This window comes from Notamacropus eugenii, chromosome 1 (genome assembly GCF_028372415.1).
Source record: "Notamacropus eugenii isolate mMacEug1 chromosome 1, mMacEug1.pri_v2, whole genome shotgun sequence".
NCBI lineage: Eukaryota > Metazoa > Chordata > Mammalia > Diprotodontia > Macropodidae > Notamacropus > Notamacropus eugenii.
In genome coordinates, this window is record NC_092872.1 from 753647089 (window position 1) to 753662008 (window position 14920).

Below are 14920 nucleotides of genomic sequence, written 5' to 3' on the forward strand. Positions count from 1 at the left end.
TCACCCAGGGACATTGGCAACGATGTGACAACAATACTAACAACCAATAAAACTGTGATGATTCCCATTTTTATAATGCTTTGGGGTTCAAAGAATGCTTTCCCTGAAATAGCTCTGCAAGGTTTGGTACAGTATAAAGGACAATGTATTTAGAGTCCAAGGACAAAATATTTAGAGTCAAAGGACATGGCTTTGAATCCTAACTCTGGGCTTCCCGTCTGTGACCCAGAGCCAGTTAGGCACCTTCTCTGCACCTTAGTTTCCTCATCTGGCAGTGATGGAATTGATTGGACAAGATGACTTCTAAGGTCTTACACAACTCGAAATCTGTGCTCTGGGTAGGCTAGGAAAGATCAAGTGACTCCAATAAACATTCATTTATCAGTTATGTTTCAGACACTCTTAAATATAACAAAGAATAACCCCCTCTCCATTTTTTTTCCTATATACACATAAGTTCCTACCACGAAGCAGCTCATATTCTTTCATATAAAACATTGTGTGCATAGAAATATGCAAAGAATATAAGCAAAAAGAGAGATCAAACTTAGCAGATGAGAGAATGGAGAAAAGCTTCATGTACAAAAGTGCACTTGAGCTGAGATATTCCAGGTTTGGAAGTGAGGAGGACATGCATTCCAGGCATTAGAGAGAGTGAGTACAGAAACAGACATGGCAGATAAGTGTTGTATACAAAGAAGACCAGTTCAGCTTAGGGGAAGTAGAGTACTAGAGCTGGAAAGATGGATTAGGGCTAGGTTGCCAAAGACTTTAAAGGTCAAACACTGGGGTTTATATTTCATCCTAGAGGAAATAGGAAAACACTGTAATTTATTGAGTAGGGAGTAACATAGTCAGATATTCAATAAGAGAAAACATTTGGCAGCTAAGGGAAGGATGGATTGGAGAAGAGAGAGATGGGAGGTAGAGAGAGCATTTAGCAGATTTTTACAGTAGCTCAGGTGAGAGGGAGGAGAGCCTGTAATAGAGTGGTTGGCAGCTAGGTGGCACAGAGGATAAAATGTCAGACCTGAAGTCAGGACGACTCCTCTTCCCAGGTTCAAAGCTGGCCTCAGATACTTACTAGCTTTGTGACTCAGGGCAAGTCATTAACTCTGCTTGTCTCAGTTTCCCCATTAGTCAAATGAGCTAGAGAAGAAATGGCAAACCACTCCATTATCTTCACTAAGAAAACCACAAATGAGGTCACAAAGAATTGGACAGAGCTGAAAATGACTGAACAACAAGAGGGTGATGGCGATTCTATCACCTAGTTGTTCTTTAATAAGTTACAAGGCAGTTAAAAGTGCCAAGTGGTACAGTGGAACAGCCCCTGGATTTGGTATTAGAGGACCTGAGTTCAAATCCTGGATGCATACATTATTATCCGTATAGCCTTGGGCAAGCCTCTCTCCTGTCCTGTTTTCTCATCTATAAATGAAAGTTTTGGAACAAATGCCTGCTGAGGACCTGTCCAGCCCTCACACTATGGACCTCATCATCCTCTGGTAAGTGGAGGTAGGAAGGTATCAGTCATCAGTCTGTGCTCTCATTGCCTAACAGAAGAAGATAAAAATCAGGAGAGCCCACATTTTGGGCTTATCTTGCCAGATGCTGGGGATGATATCTCCCCTGTTGCACCTTTTTGGAGCTAGCCAGAGGAAAGTTCTCCATCCACTGAAGAGTATTATAGAAAGGGGAACTTTTGTTATCTAACCTCTTCATTTTACAAATGAAGAAACTGAGACATGGGGAGGGCTAGTGATTGAAATAAAATATTAATACAGAAGCAAAAGAGTTTTGGTTCAGCCCTTTGACAAGCTGGAGGTGAGGGGAAGGTGGAGATGGAACATTTCCAAGTAGTTGAAATATAGGTGACATCCTAGCTTAGAAAGAAGACACTAGGCCATTTGTTTTGCACATTTGCCAGGGAGAACAATGTCCTGGTTGCATTAAGCAGTGCCAAGCAGACTTACTGTCTTTGATACTTGGAAGTATATTATATTCCAATCAGTTTCCTGCTAATTAAAGATGTAAAGCATCCCATCCATGGTGGTAAGTGAGGACATGACTTTATTAATTGTTCAATCCCACCATCTACTTCATTTTTTTTTCTTGTTCTGATTCAGGGTGTCTGGTGCCTAAGAAATACAACTTGAATACATTTTAAGAGGGCTCTCCAATGCTACCTCCCTGGCATATCAACACAGTAAAAATAAAAGATGGTGTTTACACTGCTGAGGGGTGAACTTTCTGTACCCTGGAGTGTGTATTAGCACAGAGAATGTTAACACCATATATTAAAACCAGGAACTCTTGGACACTAAAGCATGCATCTACTGGCAAGATCAAGGCAAGGTCATGCCGGAGGGGCCTTTAGAGGAAACTTGTTATGTAATGAACCAGCCATACCTTCAGGCCTTTAGGTAATTCCAGGCTTCTGAGACAGGAACAGATAAGATACTGATTACATCCCAAGACTCTGAGTTTTATCTGAATGACCATCTAATTTTCCTAGTGGGAAATCTGTAGTGTGAGATAGAATACCAGCCCTGGAGTCAGGAGAACCTGAGTTCAAATGCAGTCTTAGATACTTACCAGTTGTGTGACCCTGGGCAAGTCACTTCACCGATAGTTGTATATCTGTAAAATGAGCTGAAGAAAATGGTAAATCACTCCAGTATCTCTCCCAAGAAAACTCCAGGTGGGGTCACAGAGAGTCAGACACAACTGAAACCACTCAATAACAACTTTGCCTGGCCCCATGGGCACAAGTAGCATAAAGTCACTGTCAGAAGGCCTTGGTGCCTCCAGCCCTAGCTGGACCACATACAAGTCACTTTCCTTCTGAGCAACAGTTTCCTTGTCTTGAAATGCTGTTCATGACCAAGCAGTGATGGACTCAAGGTGTAGGATGAGAAGCACATTGTTCAACAGGGCAAATTGTACACATTATACATTTGTTTTGCATGATCATGTTCGTTTATTACAAGAACTATTTTTTCTTCCCCTTTTTATTGAAGGAAGGGGACAAAAAAAGAAGGGAAATGTACAAAAAAACAAACAAAGGAACAAAGAGTCAGTGAAGCATCTTAAAAACACCGAGAAGGGAACAAAGGAGAGTTCAGAGGAAAACATACCCAAGCAGGGCAGCTTTAAAAATAACATGGAATTTCTATGTAATTTAATGGAAAACAAGCTGCATAATAGAGATTCATGGGTGCAAATATAATTGTTTTTATTTTCTACTTTACTTTGGGAAATGTTATCTTTTTGTTACTAAATTCAGAATTTAAAAAAAATATTTTTAAATGCATTATAACATCTCAGCATAGAAGGGTTCTTAGAGATCAGCCTAGCCCTCTTTATTTCACAAATGAGGAAACTGAGGCCCAGAGAAGGGTCATGATTTATTGAAGGTCACAAGACAGGAATGAAGCAAGGGGCTCCAGATTCTCTGTTGCCCCTCCCATTTAAAAACTGAGCCACTTGACTTTAGCAAGGAACCTTTCCACTCTATGGGGATAGTAATGGTTGTACTCTCTAACTCTTAGGACTATTGGGAAGGGAGTGAATGAATGGAATAATTTATCAAACACTTACTCTGTAGCGATCATTGTGCCAAGCAGTTGGGACGTGGATACAAAATGAAATGATGCCTGCTACCTTCTAATGCAGGAGACTACACATACAGGGGACTGCTGGGAAGGAAAGGTTTTAGATTCTGAGGGATAGGGAATGGATCCATAGGCAAAGCCACTGATACTTGCTTTCCAGAAGCAATGGAAAGAAGAGAAAGTTAGGACAGATGGCAGGAAGATGTGGAGGGGGAGCCTTCTCAAGTCTGGGGGTGATCTCACCAACCTGGACAGTCAAGGAGTTCCAAGGCTGAGTGGCTATACTCCCCCAGGGCATATCTGTTTAAGAGGGTGCTCTGCCAGTGCAGACATCATTATAAAGTATGAAGACATATAAAAATGAGAAGAATAATACTTATTGTTATTATTAATTGTGATATTCTTGTCTTTTCAGCTTCCAGTGCAGTATCTTGCATGTAGCATGTTTGCTGAATTGAATTGATTTAATGACTTCTTAGCCCTGGAGCTCTAGGAAACCATAATTGTTGTACAGCCAATCTTGTGACCTGTGAGGAGGGTAGAGAAAATATCCATACCCTTTTGTTTTATAGAAGAGCTCTCTGACCTACCTAGAGACACCCAGATGGCAAAGGGGAGAGCCAAATTCCAATGCCAAACCAGCACTGGAATTCATGGCCTCCTCATTTCCATCTTCCAGGGCCCCTGATTTCCTTAAAGGCTGTCCTTATCTTCCAGGGCCTAGTTCCTCCCTCTTCCAATATAACTTTACTTTCTTTTTATATGCATTTGGTACCTACTGTTCTTTGGTCCTGTTTTCTCACCAACTAGCATGGAAATTCCTTGAGGTCAAGGATCATTCAATAAACTACTTAAGGGCCAATTCACCCTTGTTTTTGTATACTCAGCATAGCACAGTGCCTGGCACATAAGAGCTTAATAAATGGTGTTAATTGACAGAGAAATGGTTGTGTGACTTATGGGGAAGGCTATTAACCATTCTACCTTTTAGATGGCTCTCCTACAAGATGGGGCCAATAAGAGATGCACTATCCTCCTCCCTCTGGCATGGTGACCCATCTTAAAGGACTCTAAAAATGTGGGCTTGGAATTTTCACTTTTGTCCAAGGAATTATTGAAACTTTCTACTCTATATTTAGTAGCTCCCTGTTAAAATCAGGAGAGCTGAGTCTTCAAGAGAAGAGCATGGATGGGCCTGTGCTGTTGCCACAGCAGAGCCTGTTTCTGCCTGGAGTAGATTCCTCCTGTTGAATTATGACCTCCTGCAGAAGGTGGGTTATAATGGGAATCTTGACAGGCCCTTTACCACAGTAGTGCCAGCAGGCCTGGTGTCATAATTGGATCACAGGGAAAATTCAAAGGTGAACTTCTAAGTTTTGACAGCCTGAGGGGAGCCATGCATTTCTGTCCGAAATAGTTCAGCAGATGGATGCATTAACACAGGCAGAGGCACTTACAAAAACTGGCCAGTCTCATAGGCTGGGAAGAAAACAATCAGGACCTGTTGGATTTCATGATTTGCAGGATGTATTGATGCCTCCACTGAGAATCGTTTCAGAAATAAGTCTGTGGGAAGCAATGTGAATTGCATCATTTCAATGTGTTTCCGTAAAAGCTTCTAGAAGAATGATTTCTTTTTAGCATAGAATAGAGAGATTAACTTTGAAGCACAAAAACCTGGGTTCAAATTCCTAGCTTTGTAATCCTGGACAAATCACTAAATCTCTCATAGCCTCAGGGAGATGCTTTGGATTTCTCTTCTAAGACATAGGAAGGCACAGTCTCTGTTACAGAAAGAGGGACTACACTGCTCTGCTCATGGTCGAACTAGATGATCTTTCACAACACTGATATTGAGATTTTATGATTTTGTGAGTCAGGTCATTGACTTACTGATTGAGAGTTTCAAATTCCATCCTGAAATGTTTTAGGAGATAATTTCCAAAGCTGGTAGTTCAGGATAATGTTAAGATATGCTTCAATCCATCATTCAATCAATCAACCAGTATTAATTAAATTCTAACTATGTGCTACATGTTATGGATACAAAGACAAATGTGAACACTATCCCTGCCCACCAGGACTTTACAATCCAGCTAGAAGACAGTATGTACACATTTAAGGGTGGGATTGGCATCATTCACATGCCATTTTAACCTTAGCACTTTAATTGGCTGAGAATATGACTCCATCAGCCATAAAACAAAAACTAAGTGCACAGTGCTTGTGGTAGTGTTGCACAAGATTGGTGCTTAGATTGGCAGAGGAAACTTGGTCATGCCCTAAAGTTACTTCACATTGAATTTGAAAGGTGGAATAAAAGTGATGTTCAGTTTAATCACAGAAGAAGAAACTGCTTGGAGGAGAAAGAAAGATCTTGACTCTACCTTTGGCCTAGGTCTCTCCTTTCCCATCTCCCTTTGGCTGGAGAAGAGTTTCAAGGGAGCATGGGATTTTATGACTCACATCTTTCAATCAATGTCTTAACCAAATCCCTAGATCAGCAGTATTTGTATCTAGAGTCCAGAACAGAGGAACACAGATTCTTCATCATCAATAGAACCTTCTTGAACACCCCACAAATGGGGACAAAGGACTTTGAGCAATGAGAAGCTGACGGATGCCATTTTGCTACACATGCTCTTTAAGCTTGAGCTCACACTCCCCTGGACTCTATGACCTCTTGGAGGAATGGATTGTAGATTTTTTTAGGAAGGGTTGTATTAACTGTTCTTATTATATGACTTTAGTAACTATTCCATTCAATAGCTACTTAAGTCTGTCTGACTAAATTCATCCTCATCTAATAGTGTGTGAGGAGGAAATCACAGTGGTCAGGATGCCAGGATTCCTCCCAAATCTTGAAGGATACCCCTAGCATACTCAAGGGAGAGGTTTCTCCAGTATATACAGAATCAGTTCAAAGTGTTTTGAAGGAAAGGCTCTAGATCTTAGGAGGACTAAAAGGTCTATTGAGAGAAGCTAGGGTTTGTATATGAAGATAAGGTCAAAATGGAGAAACAATTTAGACATAAAGGATGATATCATAGGTAAATTAGAGAAGCATGGAAAAAAATGTACCTGTTGAACATATGGAAAGGTAAGAATTTATAATCAAACAGAAGATGGAGATGATCACAGAAGTAAAATGATTAATTCTGATTATCTGAAATGAAAAAGCTTTTGCACAAGCAAAACTAAAAAAAAATGAAAAGGAAAAGAGGAAGCTAGAAAAAAATAACAGCAAATTTCTCTGATAAAAGATCCACTTCTCAAACTTATAAGGAACTGAGGCAAATTTATAAAGAAATAAGAGCCATTCCCCCATTGCTAGATGATCAAAAGGTATGAACAGGCAGTTTTCAGAAAAAGAAATCAAAGCTATCAATTACCCAGTAAAAAATGATCTCAATCATTACTGATGAGAGAAATGCAAATTAAAACAGCTCTGAGATACCACCTCACACCTATCATATCAGCTAATATAACAGAAAAGAAAAATAACAAATGCTGAAGAGGATATGGAGAAACTGGGATGCAAATATACTCTAAATGGAATTCTGATCTGATTCAACCATTTTGGAGAATAATAATGTTTGAGAGACTACTGTCAAGATAAATCCAAGAACAATATGAACAAAATTACGAAACACTTTTCACATTCTAATAAAGTCAAATTTGGAAATTTAGAAAAAAATTGGAAAAATATTAATTGCTCATGGGTAGGGCAAGACAAATATAATAAAAATGAGAATTCTGTATAAATTAATCTATTTAGTGCCATACCAATCAAACTATTAAAAAAATTATATGTTTAGGAAAAAATAAAATTCATCTGGAAGAATCAAAGGTCGAGAATATCAAAAGAATTAATGGGAAAAATGTGAAGGAAGGTGGCCTAACCATCCATAGTAGATCTTAAACAGTATTATAAAGCTTTAATTATCCAAACAATCTGTTACTGGCTAAGTAATAGAGTGGTTGATCAGTGGAATAGGTTAGGTACATGATATATTGTAGTAAATGACCATATTAATTTAGTGTTTGATAAACTTAAATATCCAAGGTTTGGGGAGAAAAATTTCCATTTGACAAAAATTCCTGGGTAAACTGGAAAACAGTATGGCATAACTAGGTATAGACCCATATCTCATACCACAGACCAAGATAAAGTCAAAATGTGTACATGATGCAGATATAAAAGGTGAAAGCAAATTAGAAAAGCATGGAATAGTTGACCTGTCATATCTGTGGAAAAGGGCAGAATTTACAACCAAACAAGAGATACAGAACATTTAAAATGAAAAAAATAATAAATTTTGTTATATTAAATTTTAAAAGTTTTTGCACATACAAAACCAATGCAACAAAACAATTAGAAGAAAAGCAGAAAACTGGAGAAAAAGTTTTTCAACAAATATCTCTGATAAAGGCACCATTTCTCAAATATATAGAGATGAAGTCATAGTTATAAGACTGCATATTTTCCCCCATTTGACAAATGGCTGAAGCAGATAAAAGGGAAGCTTTCAGACAAAGAAATTGAAGTTATCTGTAACTGTGTGAAAAATGCTCTAAATCACTATTGATTGGAAGAATTCCAATGAAAACAACCAAGATTCCACCTCACACTTAACAGGCTGGTTGACCAAGAATCACCAGAAAAGCAGGCTGGTTTCTGAAGAGACTGAGGAACCAGAGATCAAATTGCCAACATTCAATGGATCATGGAGAAAGCAAAGGAAGTCCAGAAAAAAAAATCTACTTTTGTTTCACTGACTACACTAAAGCCTTTGACTTTGTGGATTACAACAAAATTGTTGTGATTAGGAATACCTCGTCATCTCACTTGTCTCCTTATGAACCTGCATGTGGGCCAAAAAGCAATAGTTAGAACCAAACATTTAAGATTGGGAAAGGGGTACAACAAGGTTGTTTACTGTCACCTTATTTATGTAGCTTATGTGTAGAGTACATCATGAGAAATACCAGGCTGGGCAAATCAAAATTTGGGCACAAAGTTGCTGGGAAAAATATGAACAATCTCAGATATGCAAATGATACCACCCTGATGGCAAAAAGAGAAGAATTAAGAAGTCTATTCATGGGGGTGAAAGAGGAGAGTGTAAAAAGCTTTCTTGGAGCTTATAAAAAAAAGAACTAACATCTTGGCAACTGATCCCATCACTTCCTCACAAATACAGGGAGAATAAATGGAAGCAGTGCTAGATTTTATATTTATGTAGTCAAAGATCACTTGAGATGATGACTGTAAAAATAAAATTAAAAAGAAAAATCTTGCTCCTTAGAAGGAAAGCTATGGCAATTCTGGACAACATACTAAAAAGCAGTGACATTACTTTGCCAACAAAGGTCCATATAGTCAAAGCTATGTTTGGTTTTGTTGTTTTGTTTTCAGTAGCAATGTATGTCTGTGACAGATGGAATATAAGGAAAGATGAGTACCATGGAATCAACATTTTCAAACTATGATGGTGGAGAAGACTTTTGAGAGTTCCTTAGACAGCATGGAGATCAAATCAGTCAATCCTTAGAGGAATTAATTCAGATTATTCACTGGATAGTAAAATACTGAAGCTGAAGTTTAAATACTTATAATGAGAAATCAGGACTCATGAAAAGACCTGTTTTGAGACTTGCATACCATAGAATACCATTCGAGACAAGTTCACAGTAAATCCAATAAAATATCCTTGTATCAAAATCATCTTCCAGAATCTACATTGAGACATAAATTTCATTGAGCTCAGCAGTCAAGATGTCAATATTACAAATGTGAACATTTGTTGCCAATGTGCTCTAGAAAGAAGGTCCACTGTTTTTATTTTTTAGACTAAAACACTGTATTTTACTTCTACATGTAAACCATGATTCAGTGGTTGCAATATAATTAGCCTCATTTTATTTAATCACTCATTTGCCAAATTCTTACACTTAAAAAATTTTCCATCTGACTTATCTTTTTTTCTTGTTTATTGGCTATCAAAACTAGCATCCCCACAACTGTCTCCAATATACTAGATATCACCTGTCAAACAACATCGAAAAGTTCTAAGGCATAAAGAAAATCTAAGCATATTATTTTATGGAATATGTGCGTGCACTTGTGTGTATATTCTTAAGTATATGATTCAAATAGTTACATATGAAGTATATTATGTATGTGTGTATATATGCCTTGTACACGTATGTATACTATGCACACACATGTGTGTATACACACACGTATATTTTCCATAGAGCGACCAAAATAAGTGATTTCTATAGATTACAGTTCTTTCTATGACCCCCTGCCCAAATGTGGTGATGTTTTATTAGAAACATGAGACAAAATTTTCAAAGCACTTAGTACATTTTCTGGCACATAATAGTCATTATACTTAATGTTTTTGTTCTTGCTGATATTATTATAACTGTTATTATTAAGTCTAAGATCAAATGTAAACCCCTCTGTGCTTTAAAACCCTTCCCAAGTGGGCCACTGCCTAACTTGCTATTTGTATTATGCACTGCTTACTTTTATGCACTTTGCAATCCAGCCATCCTTGCCTATCGCTCTTTCAGACTGTAGCACCAACACAATATTCACAGCACCCAGGGCAGCCATGAATATCACAGCACAACTCAGAATCCCAAAATACCAGACTTTCCACCTGGAAGGCAGAACCAAAACATTTACTCAGACCCAAATCCATCACAGCAAAAAAAATGTATACACAATAGCAATGCAGAGGGCAATACCATCCCCAAGCCTTCCCCCTGCTAGGCTTCCCACAAACCAGGACCATTACACTCATCACAAGCAGGCCTTCTTAAATAAAATCACAATCACAAAATCATTCATGCTACCCAGGAGCCTGCATCCCTCCTAGCTCTGACTGCTCTCAAGACTAACTTCCTCTCAGCTGTGCTCTAGCTCTGCCTCTTCCTGCTCCACCCATTCAGCAAAATCCTTCCACCACAGGCTCCATGTGACTTAATGGGCCTATTAATAAATAAGAAAGATTTTCCAATTCAAATTATCATTACACAGACACACTATGATGACATCTCCTATCTCCAAGCTTTTGCACTGAATGTCCCCTAAGCATAGAATACATTAATTCTTTGTCTTCTTTTGTGAAATTCCTGGTTTCCTTCAAGACTCTGGAAAGTCTTGTCTAGCTCACCAAAACACTGTGACAAGTAAAAGATGAAATGACTGAGGAAATAAAGAGTCAAGCTTCCAAGCATATCAATTTATTAAGCAGTGCATGGCAATTGCCCAACAAATCAGAACCAGTAGCCTTCCTCACCTTTGACATTTGACTCTAAATACAGGAAGAGATAGACTTTAATATCTTAAAAACAATGAAAGAAGATCAATTAAAAGAAAACAATTAAGCAGTATGCAAATTAGGTAATTTTATTTCTAATTGGAGGAAAGAGTAGGCACTTTGCTAGTTGGGAGGAAAAGAGTGAAAATGTGCAATTCCCTGAAATAAAAAAAAGAGCTGTCCCACTGCCCTCAAATGTCTGTATACAATCAAGGGAACATGGGAGAAATAACTGATCAGTAAGGGGCCAGTTTTCAGATAAAACCTATGAGTTGCTTGAGACACACAATTGCGAGAAAACTCCTTGCATCAATCTTTAGATCCAATTAGGTTCTTGGTTGAAGCTCTTTAAACAGCATATAGACACAGTCCAACTTCTCAGCTACACAGGGCTTGGTTCCATGAATCCCATAACTGGATAAAGTTTTCTCACAAAATGGAAATTAGACGAGATCCATAACTGATGAGAAAGGAAAGCAAGCTAGCTCCAGAAATGTATCACAAGATGGAGTCAATGTGGTTTACGCAATTTCCACAACAACTTGCTGTCCTAAACCTCTCAGCTTTGACTTTTACATAGAGACTTCCTTGATGAACTCAGCTTCTAGTCCACTTCTCCAAGTCATGTGTATTCTAGATATTCTTATAGTTATCAAATCAAGTCAAGCATTTATGAAGCAACTAACCTGTGCCAGTCGTTCTGTTAAGCAATGGAGATTTTTAAAAAGGTATAAATAGTCCTTACTCTTAAGGAACTTATAGTCTAGTGAAAGAGACAACATTCAAACAACTATGTACTATATATGTATGTGTGAGTGTGAATGTGTATGTGTGTGTGTGTATTCAGGATAAATGTGAGGGAGGGGAATAGTGCCTATTGTTTGAGAATTAATAGAGAGACCAATGTCACTTGATTGCAGAGTATGTGAGGGTGAATAGGTATGTTAAAAGACTAGAGGGGTAGCAAGAGACTTTGGACTTGGAGTTAAATTTGAGTTCAAATTCTACTCTTAGACACATAATATCTGTGTGAACCTGGGCAAATAATTCAATAATTATCATTATTATATAATAATATTATATTATCAATCAGTAATTAATCATATAATTAATTATAAGCTAAAACATAGTAATAATAACTAATTAATAATTATTCATCATCCTCATGCATCTCTCAAATAATTAGGCTGCCATTGATGATGTCAAAAGTCTATTCTGGCTTTAGATCTATAATCTTTAGAAGATAAGTTCCTTGAACACTACACATAGTAACAGCAATATTGTCTGAAGATCAGATGTGAATGGCTTATCTCTTCTTAGCAAGCCAATTCTGAAGGCTTTATGACGATAAAGCTACTACCTCCTGAGGGGGAAAAACTGATGGAGTCTGAATACAGAGCAAAGTGTTTATTCTCTAAGGACCAGGCTAGAAGAGTTGGGTCAGCCTATCTCCAATGAGCTTCAGGTGATGATTCGTTTTAATATATCCTCTCTCAAAGACAAAGTAATAGTATCATAGGGTCATAGATGAAGAGATGGAAGAGACCTCAGAAGCCATCCCATCACATCATGGCCCAACCTTATTTTACAGATGCGGAAGCTGACCCAGGAAGATACAATGATTGGTCAAGGTCACCAATGTATAAGCATCAGAAACAGGATTCGAGTTCAGGCGTTTCGACTTTGGCTTTCCCTGTGCCACAATTCGGTATCCTATCATACACTGATGTGTTTTCATATCAATAACACTATTTTACAAACTAATGGACACACAGATACTAGGACCAGATGATAAAGAATAACTATTACACTGTGTTTGATCACTACTAATTTCATTTCATTTTTGGACAGTCTAGACTTTTGATTGCTTCAGTGTAGGGAATGCATACTATGGGCAATGTGCAGATTGGCACTTCTCTGTAACTTATAGCTAGAGGGAGTTTACTGGAGCACTGAGAATTTCAATGACCTTCCCAGAGTCACCCAGCCAGTGTGTGATAAAGGCAAGCTTTGAACTCAGATTTGTCTGCCTCTGCGGCCAGCTCTCTGTTCGTTTTACCATCCTGTCACCCATCACTATCAATTTCATCTATTATTAGGACAAGAGGATTGAAGAAAGTCTCCAATTTCTGGACTAAGATCCATGACTCTGCATTTTACATGGCTATATGATATCATCCTTTGTGGAGAAAGCAAAAAAAAAAAAAAAAAAGATGGCTGTATTGGTTTGCAGAGTATCCCTCTGCCTCCCTATGAAGACTGTCACCTCAGCCAGCCCAAGGCATTAGTGAATAGCAAGAGGAATAGCATAGTCTTCTCTCCCTACATATTTTATGTCTCAGAAGATTCCCAGGACCCCATTAGTACACAGTTTCTATTCTCAAATTTTCCCAAAGTTAGCCTATCAAGTGCAATTTTAGCCACCAACTTTCCTCTGGCATTTAACCGCTATAGAATTCATTCCATTCATTTTTATTTTATGGTTGCTGCTCAGTCATTTCAGTGATGTCTGAATCTTTATTACCTCATTAGGGTTTTTCTTGACAAAGATACTAGAATGGTTGACCATTCTTCCTCCATCTTGTTTTACACATGAGGAACTGAGGCAAACAGGTTAAGTGACTTGCCCAGGATCACAAAGCTAGTAAGTGTCTGAGGCCAGATTTGAACTCATAAAGATGGGCTTTCCTGATTCTAGACCCAGCACTCAATCTACTGCACCACCTATCTGCCCTCCATTTTTAATTACACATCTAAGAAGTATAGTTCCCTACATTAAAATCCTATGATGCTTCGCTATGACAAATTGGTATTCCTAAATTGGCAAATGCTATACCGGTGGAGTTCATAGTCTGGCATATTCCATTATTTTGGAAAGCTAGTAACTTCATGATCAGCAAGGAGGTATGTGTTTGTTATGTAGGGAGGAGTTCACTTATCACTAGATGGCTGGATGTCAGCTGCTGACTCATGCAAATCTTTTAGTAATGTGGGAAAATGACAAACGGTGTCTACTTTAAGTGTCCATGGAGGGAAGATCTATATTGATTAAATCTCAGATCTTGTTAAGAATTTATCCCAACACTTATAAAGGATCTCTGTATACCAGATGCTTTTATATGCATTTAAGGTATTTTGTAAATGCAGCTAAACCATATATTATTCGTTAATCTCCTAACAGTGCAGAGTCCTATGTGTACCAATGGGAAACATGATTGCTTGTTGTCCTTCATCTTTGAAGAGGACCAAAATGACATCAACATGATAAAGTGAAGTTGCAGTTTGTCTGACTGTGGCCGATCAGACCATTACAAGGTCAGAATGCTCCACCACAGGTTGGGCACAGATTGTCCATATGCATATTTGGGGTGGATGCTCTAAATTTGCACATGCTACATTTACTTTGTGCTGTCTCAATTCCACTTTGCTCATTGAATACAGCACCCTTTCTGATGTGGGTAAGCCGTGCTGAGCAGTCCTGTGCCAGTGTCTCCCATGTTGCGCAATCAAATCCAAAGTTCTTAAGAGGCACCTTGAGAGTGTACTTCTATTGCTTCTTCTGACCACCTTGTGATCACCTGCCCCATGTGAGTTCTCTATAAAATAGTCTTTTTGGCAAGCATATATTTTGCATTCGAATTGGAGTTGCATTCTCTGAAGCATAGTTTGAATGCTTGGCAGTTCAGCTCTAGCAAGGACTTCAGTGTCTGGTACCTTATCCTGCCAGGTGATCCTCAGAATCTTCCTAAGACAGTTCAAGTGGAAGCAATTCAGTTTCCTGGCGTGGTGCTGGTAGACTGTCCATGTTTCACAGGCATACAACATTGAGGTCAGCACAATGGCTCTTCAGTTTGGTAGTCAATCTAATAACTCTTCTCTCTTAAACTTTTTTTTGGAGTCTCCCAAACACTGAGCTACCTCTGGCAATGTGCACATCAACCTCATTGTCAATGTGTACATCCCTGG